This window comes from Hyperolius riggenbachi, chromosome 6 (genome assembly GCF_040937935.1).
Source record: "Hyperolius riggenbachi isolate aHypRig1 chromosome 6, aHypRig1.pri, whole genome shotgun sequence".
NCBI classification, from domain to species: domain Eukaryota; kingdom Metazoa; phylum Chordata; class Amphibia; order Anura; family Hyperoliidae; genus Hyperolius; species Hyperolius riggenbachi.
In genome coordinates, this window is record NC_090651.1 from 214,123,620 (window position 1) to 214,133,220 (window position 9,601).

The window sequence follows — 9,601 nt, forward strand, 5'->3', positions numbered from 1 at the left end:
ATTTGTAATTGTGTGTGTGAAACCTGACAGGGTTTTCATAGAACTCTGCTTCAATCTTACACTGTTCTGCAGAGATTCACCTATGCAAATGAGACATTCCAAACGTAGCTAAAATCTAGCTAGCTTTTGCCTCTGATATTTAAAGGGAACCAGAGACGTTGGGAGGAAAGGTTTTATACATACCTGGGGCTTCCTCCAGCCCCATGAGACTGGATCGCTCCCACGTCGCCGTCCTCAGCTTCCTCTGTCCGCCGGTACTGGGTCCCGTTACTTCCTCCAGTCGGACAGTCGGCGGGCAGACGTGACCAATATTCCGCATCACAGGGGCTCCCTCCTTAGCCTTACGTGTGCTATGCGTAAGGCTATGGAGGGAGCCCCTGTTCATGCGGAAAATTGGCCGCATCCGCCGGAAGTGACAGGATCCGGTACTGCCGATAGAGGAAGCGGAGGACGGCGGCGTGGGAGCGATCCAGGTTTATGGGGCTGGAGGAAGCCCCAGGTATGTATAAAAGCTTTCTCTATATTTTACATAGCTTCCTCTCTGGTTCCCTTTAACATGAAAAGTAGGAAAATGTTTACACAGCTACTTAGACATCATATGTACATTGTCATTTTAGAACACTTAGTTTGATAGTGTTCCTTTAAAGGGGCACTACAGCGAAAAACTGTAAAATTTAAAATATGTGCAAACATATACAAATAAGTACATTTTTTTTCCAGAGTAAAATGAGCCATAAGTTAATTTTCTCCTATAATGCTGTCACTTACAGTAGGCAGTAGAAATCTGACAGAGGTGACAGGTTTTGGACTAGTCCATCTCTTCATCGGGGATTCCCAGCAAGGCTTTTATTCTTTATAAAGATATTCCCGAAAAAGGATTTAAAGAATTATACTTGCAAGCTTCCCTGCTCCCTACACAGTTTTTTTGGCAGTTGGACAGAGCAACTGCCATTCACTAAGTGCTTTTGAAAATAAATATATCCTTCAGAATCCCCTATAAATAGTGGACTGGTGTTATTGCGAGAACATGTTGACCTTCCCACTGAGGTGAGGATCCCCCAAGAGTATAGAATCTAAGTGCCCACGGGTGTTCACCAGAGCGCCCCACAAGGGACGATGGACTTTCAGCGGCCTATTGTTCACCAGGTTACACTCAAGGAAGGACCCTAACAGTGAGTTAGAGAACAGGCCACACCAAGTAGTGGAAGACTAGAATCCCAGATGGTGCTGAGGTTTGGGACACCTCGATGTGGAAGTTTTGGTGGAGTTTTGGTGGGTGCAGGAGACCACAGATAATATACCGGAAGTTGGAGTGGAAGCTGAGAACAACTGAGAGTAGTCCGTATCCAGGCTAGAGTCGAGGCAGGCGGCAGGCAAGAGTAATCGGTATCCAGGCTAGGGTTGAGGCAGGCGGCAGGCAAGAATAATCGGTGTCCAGGCTAGGGTCGAGGCAGGCGGCAGGCAAGAATAATCGGTGTCCAGGCTAGGGTCGCGGCAGGCAAGAGTAGTCGGAGTCACAAGCAGGGGTCAGATCAGCGGAGAGAATCGGAGTAGTCAGACAGGCCGGGTCACAACAGGAGTCTTAGCAAGATAACCAGATAAGGTCGAAGCAGGGAACACAGGAACCACACTAGCTGTCAGAACGAACAGCACCTGACTGCTGGAGAGACTGGCCTTTTATACAGGCAGGACGGCTGATTGGCTCGTACGTATGTACGCCACGCATGCGCCCATACGGACGCAATACTCCGCGCATGCGTACGCAGAGTCGCGTCCGCCGTGACGCAAGCGTGCACACGCCCCCTACCACAGATTTCAAGCTGCGCCGAGTGACGCGTGCGCGTACCAAACGAGACGGAGGCCAACACCGAGCTGCGGGAGCGTGAGTATGACAACTGGTCCAAAACCTGTCACTTCTGTCAGATATCTACTACCTACTGTAAGTGACAGCAACATAGGAGAAAAGTAATTTATGGCTGATTTTATTCTGGAAAAAATGTACTTCTTATTTGTATATGTTTGCACATTGTAACGATTAGGGAATTATTTCCAGGGTCAGCGCACAAGATGTGCGCTGACACTGCGGAAATCCTCCACAAGCGTTTGAAACAACAGAACCCAGCTTTGGTGCAATGCACTCCTAGAGGGAAATTCCCACTGGCAGATGGAGCTGTGGAGTGCAACCCCTCTGCACTGCCACAGATGCCAGTTGGGAATTGTACGAATTGCAACAATGCAGGGCAAGATAGCCCTCAGAGAGAGAGAGTGAGCACAGAGACAGAATGTATGTGTGTCCACCAATCTAGTCGCCACCTGGCGACTGTGAACACACAACAGCGGAAACCAAGTGGGAACGCAATCGCAAGAGTGGCGATTGCCAACAGTGACACAAGACCGAGTAAGTCAGAGCACAAGTGTAGCAAGAAAGACACACCAAATAACAATGATCAGAACGCCAAGGAAAATAACAAACGCACTCGCTAAGCGCGGTCGCCGCATGAAAAGCGCAACAGCGACAAAGCACGCTAATGGCACGGTCTCCGCACAAAAAGCACAACAGAGACAAAACACACCAACCCTAACTAACCAATGTAACATGAAAATGAATAGAGAACGCGAACGCTTGCTAAACGGTTACCTCACCGAGCCTACAGCAAGCGTTCGTTCCAGACAAGACAGACTGAAGGAGTAACCAGTAGCAACCGCAGCTCTGGCCTACACTCCCAGACAAAGTACAGAAGGAACCACCACCACTACCGCTAGGGCGAATGCGATCCAAACAGACAGACAGATGGGGCTACCAGTAGCAACTGCTGCTCTGGCTTGCACCCCTAAGGCAGAATACAGAAGGAACCACCGCCTCTACCGCTAGGGCGAATGCGATCCCAACAGACAGAACGATTTCCTGTCGACCGCCGCTGGCGACAAGACAATCGCAACAGATAGTACAAGGCAAAACAGATAATACAACCTGACTACGCTAGAAGGAATGCTAGTGCACTCCCAAGGAATTACTGTAAGATAATCTTAGCAAACAATTAGCAAAGGCTGAGACTCCAGGTAAGTTAGCAGGAACAAACCATCATGACCAACAAGGGATTCTGGGAGGAAATGGTATTTGTACTGCAAGCCATCAAAGGAAGCAGCTAAGCAATTTGCATGCCAAGTGGATGCAAATTCCTCACCAGAGCAGCAGCTCAGCAAGCTGCAGAGTGAAGACAGGTCTCCTTTCCAGGGACCTGCAGCACTCAGACCTACAAAATGGTCAAAAAGCTGTCTGCCTCTGCAGACAGCAGAGCAGATCATTACACACATATTTTACACTTACAGTTATTCACTGTAGTGCCCCTTTAAGTAGACTGTGTGAGGACATCTAGTGATCAAAAAAATATTGCATTTAAAAATGTTACAAAATAAATTACCTATACCTTTAATATGCCCATTAGCCCCGTCTTACCCTCCCTTTAACTTGTATAATATTTAGCTTCGTTGATCAAAGCATCAGATAACTCTTTAAGATTAAAATAACAGTAAATAGTTTTTATATCAGCCAACAATTTTCGCACAAACCAAATACTTTACAGATAAAATTGATTGTAGAAAATGGGCACACTCAGTTTATGTGCCAAACCCTCTTCTTGGGTTATCTTCATGGCTACTAGTTTGCACTTTCTTTGTCAGTCTCTGACATTTATGATTGGTTCATAACATTATTAGTGACACCCTGCCATGGGCAGGATATTGCTGACAATTGTTCTGGCTTACAAGGGGCCATCTGCCACAAGCATAATCCTAATAGCACTCTCAGTTATCCGGGTTGCTCCTGGATCCACAGCCTTGAAGTCTAACTCATCTGTGACACAGGAGTTTCTAAACTATACCAGCAATCATCCAAGATGGCACAGTTCCCTGTTTTACTAATAGAAATTTCTCTTTGCTATGAAAAACATACAAACATTCTTAGAGCTTCACGATTTCCTTGGAGAATGAAAGTCATACAAATTTAAACTGGTGTAGTGCTGCCACTGCTGGTAGCAAAGTGGTTAAGGGAAAGTTTTTCATTGGATCATCTTAGGTGCCAAGAAGCCACTGTACACCTCTGGAATGCAAAAAATATGCTTTTAACACTTCAGTCAGGGTTGTGTAATGTTCTATGCAAGCTATGTAATTACTTGTACTATGGTATGTTAGTTACAATAGTGGTGATATGCCTTTTTTAGGTTTTTACAAACTTACTGACTATACAATAAACACAATGTGGATTTCCACTTTTTTCGTGTTTAATTCACAAGTTCAATTAAGAATGTGGGGTGGGGACAGGTATGGGGACAGTAAAGAGCTTGACAGGCACAGGGTTGAGAGGGTATAGATTTAGACAGGGTCAGCTCAGGGATGATAAGGAGCTGAACCCCTTTCATGGGGTGGCAATAGCAGAGATTTGCATGGGGATGGAGGCAAAAGAAAAAAAAAATAATGGGTCAAGGAGAAATTCAAGCGATGGGAACAGGATTGCATCCCCACAACACAACTCTACTCTGCTCCCTCTGGCCATCTGCCATGACTATATTGCACTTCCACCTATTTAAAAAAAATAAAACAAATCTTAAAGGATACCCGAGGTGACATGACATGATGAGATAGACATGGGTATGTACAGTGCCTAGCACACAAATAACTACATAAAAAAAGGGGACATGGGATATCAACCTTTTTAATTGGGTCACTCGTCTCACCTATAGAGTGTATACATAAATAGCGTAAAGTTAGGGAGCACAAAGTGTATTCTGTATACAATAACTTTATTTATACATTATAGAAAAGATCCTTAAACATACTCTATAAAAAAAGTGTATTCCCCACTTAAAACAATGAAGCATGTATAATTATAAGGCCATCTATTAGTTCTCTTTTGGAGTACACTCCTTTAAATAAGAACTATAGCGTGTACACTTAATTCTTCGGGCCCATTTATATTAGCTTATAATGATGACGTCAGAGATCCAGTGGAGATTGATACATTTCTCTGTCATCCCGTATGCTACCATACAGTGCATGCCTCTATGTATTCAACAAGTACGCATTCATTACAGACCCTGTCTGGGTCTAACCTCAATCGATAAGCCGGCAAGGCCTGCTATTTTTACATGAGTGTACGTGAGTGTAAAAATAGCAGGCCTTGCCGGCTTATCGATTGAGGTTAGACCCAGACAGGGTCTGTAATGAATGCGTACATGTTGAATACATAGAGGCATGCACTGTATGGAAGCATACGGGGTGACAGAGAAATGTATCAATCTCCACTGGATCTCTGACGTCATCATTATAAGCTAATATAAATGGGCCCGAAGAATTAAGTGTACACGCTATAGTGCACTCCAAAAGAGAACTAATAGATGGCCTTATAATTATACATACTTCATTGTTTTTAGGGGGGAATACACTTTTTATAGAGTGTGTTTATGGATCTATTCTATAATGTATAAATAAAGTTATTGTATACAGAATACACTTTGAGCTCCCTAACTTTACACAAATAACTATGCTGTGTTCCTTTTTTTCTTTCTCTGCCTGAAAGAGTTAAATATCAGGTATGTAAGTGACTCAGTCCTGACTCAGACAGGAAGTGACTACAGTGTGACCCTCACTGATAAGAAATTCCAACTATAAAACATTTTCCTAGCATAAAAAAGGCTTCTGAAAGCAGGAAATAAATAAAAAGGACCAATAGTTCATAAATTTTAGCTCTGGCATACTTCAATGAATGTGTCATTGAGCAAAAACAATAAACCAGTTTAAACTTAAAAAGTAGATTTAAACATAAAATAAAACTGTGGAATATCTTAAAAAGTCATTTTTAGGAGAAGGAAGATAGATACAATCGTTTATTTCATTAATTTATTTCCGCCTTGGGTGTCCTTTAAAGCGATTTTAATACCTCAAACCTTTGACCCAGAAAAAGAGCACCGATCAGGTGTTTTGTTTTGTGCTGGCTGCAACGTTGTTCCAAATCAGGGAATCAGAAGCTATGGAAGCCAAAGAATCAGCACAACAGTCAGGCAATTGGCATTCTTCATACTTCATGCTTCATTTCATTTTTTACTCTTCAGTTTAGTAGGGGATTTCATAAGTCTGTTTCTTTGCATTTGTGTTTTAGCAGTTTAGATTTTCTACTGCTATGAAAAGCTCATTTGTAAACTGGAACCTTCAGTACTAGTACTTAGACCATTCACTTTAGATAACATAAGAATGCACATTGATGATTTGTATCATTGTAGTAGGCTTCTAAGTTTTTGCCCATAATGACAACACTACAGGTAGTGCCTGCACAAGCCTCTCTCTCTCTCTCTCTCTCTCTCTCTCTCTCTCTCTCTCTCTCTCTCTCTCTCTCTCTCTCTCTCTCTCTCTCTCTCTCTCTCTCTCTCTCTCTCTCTCTCTCTCTCTCTCTCTCTCTCTCTCCCCCCCGACCCCCCCTCATTCCAGGAACCACTGAAGATTCTGTACAGGAGAAGCTGGTGAAGACATTTTTCTTTTAGTGTTCTGACACCTTTGGTCCTGCTTCTCATGCTGTCACATTGAAGACGTTCACTGCTGTTCAGTGCCAGCGGGCAGAGCAGTGGAAAACGGGTTATTAACAGTAAATTAGGCTGGGCACCCAGTAACCTGAATGTGGCACTTCTATGTCTGTCACCTTGTCTGTCAATCCCACTTGTTCTTTCTCTCTTTTTAGTCAGCACTCAGCAGCTAAAAATGGTTTAAACTGAATGCAGTCCTGAATGAAGCTGGAAGATGTAAGGCTGTGTTTATAGCTCGGTGTCCATTATTACTGAAGAGAGGCATGCCAAATCACTTTCCTTCAGTAAAATGAAGAGCACGAGAAGACTGGACTGAATGTTTGTGTAGTACTTCAGTCTGCCGACCTATCTGGACTGTGTCAGGCTCAGCATTGCTGCTTTTAGAGACAATTACGGTATGTACAGGGCTGCATATTCTGTGTGTTAAAAAATGTATTTTTGTTGATATGTGTTTTTCTTTTCACCATATAGTGGATGATGCTGTTGCATAGTCCAAAGCAGAGAGATTCTGGTAGGTTCAGACATTTTTATAACATTAAAAAATGTGGTTTAATCCCACATGGCTGTAAATCATGTACCGTATATACTCGAGTATAAGCCGACCCGAGTATAAGCCGACCCCCCAACTTTTACCTAAAAAAAACAGGGAAAAATGATTGACCCGAGTATAGGCCGAGGGTAGGAAGTGCGGCACCTATTGAGGACCTCCTAGGGACGATCCACCAGGCAACCTGGGGTCTAGTGGGTGTTAAGGGGCCCCTCAGCCTTTTTCTCTGACCAAAAACACTACATCTGCTACCATGCCCGAGTCCCCATTACATCTTAATCCATCTCTGGTCATTACTAATGACCCAATAGGTGACAGGTCTGCAGAAAGTCTATCATTGTTCATCAAAACTACAATGCAAACAGCAGTCCTTGGAACTTTGCATGTTTTTTTCAGTAAAGTTTGTTGATTGTTTTCAGCCTTAAAATTCAATAACCTGCATCCCCCCTGCATGTGAACATGTGTGACATGTGCAGCTGTGCCCCCCTCCCACTCTGCTGGAGCTGCATGCATTGCATTTTCGGCTGTGTTGTTAACCCCCCCCTCCGCAGCTGCGTGTGTTTTCATCACCAGACTGTCCCCCCCCTGGACCTGTGTAAAGCTGTCTGTGCCAGCATGAATCCCCCCTCAGCCACGAATTCAGCTGTCTCCCTCCAGAGCACTGTACTCATCTGTGCACTGCTGCATGTACCCTCCCTCCCCCTTCCCCCGGAGCCAGAGCTGTGTGAAGTTGTATTACCGGGCAACGGGCATATGCAGAGCCCTCACTCCAGGATTCTTCTTCCTCTCGTCTGTCCGTCTCATCTGTATGACACCCTTTAGTGGCTAGTCACATTATGCGCCACTGCAGGGAAACATACAGACCCGGACGGACAGACGAGAGGAAGATGAATCCTGGAGTGAGGGCTCTTCAAATGCCCGGTAATACAGTTTCACAGCGCTCTGGCTGGGGAAGGGGAGGGGGCTGAATTCAGGTGAACACTTAGCTGGAGGGAGAGAAATACCGGGCACAAACAGCTTCCCACATGGCACACAGGTCCAGCGGGTGACAGCGGATCACGTAGCTACAGCGTGGAAGGAGGAAATCATATGCCGGCACAGACAGCACCGCACACAGCTCCGGCGGGGGATGGCACACACCAAACGCAGCTCGGGGGGGAAGATGGCGAGACAGCATAATTTAAGACATCACAGTTCCAGCAGGCGGGGGGAGGTAGAGCAGCAAAAGTTAACACAGCGAAAAGGGTAATACACAGCATGCAGCTCCATGGGAGGTAAAGCCAGCACTACTCCAGTTAGTGACTCAAGTATAAGCCGAGACCCCCACTTTTGGGACACTTTTTTGGTCCCAAAAACTCGGCTTATACTCGAGTATATACGGTATGTTCTGTGTTTGAACATGCATAGATGCACGTTCATTGTGTGAGCATGTGTGAGACTAGAAATAATTGGACTACCGGTACATCGGGGCATTTTACCTTGTGTTATATCTTTCCTTACTTTTTTTTCCACCTGATATATAAAATAACCTAATCAAAATAAATTGTTTCTGATTCAAAATAAAATCAAAATACATATCTGATTGTCTTATTCATGATAATTCTTCCATTGTTTTACTTTTAATAGTTTGTTTACTTCCCAGATGACCAATTAATTATCATAAATCATTTATCATCCATTAACTGGTTCATGTTCCATGGTTTTTAAACCTTAAAGAGAATGGGAACCGTGTTAGAAAAAGAAAAGCTAGATACTCACCTAAGGAGAGGGAAGGCTCAGAGTCCTAATGAGCCTCCCCTCTCCTCTCCCGATGCCCGTTCCAGCACTGGCTCCCCCGTAGCAGTATTTGACTAAATTGGTCAAATACTGCTACTTCCGCCGCCGAAGGGAGGTTTCGGCAGTCTTCGGAATGCCGAGTGCTCCCGAAGGAGGGCCGCTCCAAGCTGCACATGCGAGAGCATTCTCTATCGCGTCATTGCGCATGCGCAGTATGGAGCCGCCTGTCTTCGGAAGGACTCTGCTCCTGAAGACTGCCGAAGTCCACCGCGGCGGGGGATGTGAACGGGGAGCTGCCGCTGCGACGAGGGCACTGGGAGAGGAGAGGGGAGGCTCATTGGGACACAGAGCCTTCCTTCTCCTTCGGTAAATAGCTGGCTTTTTTTTTTTACTAATCGGGAACCATTGGCTTTAAAGTAGAGCTGTCAGCCATACTATCTCAGGAAAAAAAACCACATATATAAGTAGATATATACTTGCTCTACTTACGTAACATATGTATTGCACTGTCCACATTTTGATTTTAGTGATTTTTCTGTAGCAAAAGATTGGTCACTGGACGGCCTTGGCACATCCAACTGAACCTTGGAAGGTGTGCCTCCTCCCCCATACTCACAAGTGATTTTTCTGTAGTAAAAAAAGAGAAAAACCTTCTTTGGATTTTCCATTATGTCAGATTCTATCTTGAAGCCAATCCTGATATAAT

At 44.5% G+C, this 9,601-nt stretch overlaps 1 protein-coding gene across 1 annotated transcript in view; it reads right to left on the reverse strand.

Annotated features, from left to right (window-relative positions):
* Nucleotides 1-874, reverse strand: part of LOC137521307 (sorting nexin-19-like) — a 317,109-nt gene extending 316,235 nt beyond the window's left edge. The window contains exon 1 of the mRNA XM_068240399.1: nucleotides 769-874. The gene's annotated coding sequence lies outside the window, so the exon portion shown is untranslated. The remainder of the gene's footprint in view (nucleotides 1-768) is intronic.
* Nucleotides 875-9,601: the final 8,727 nt, after the last annotated feature.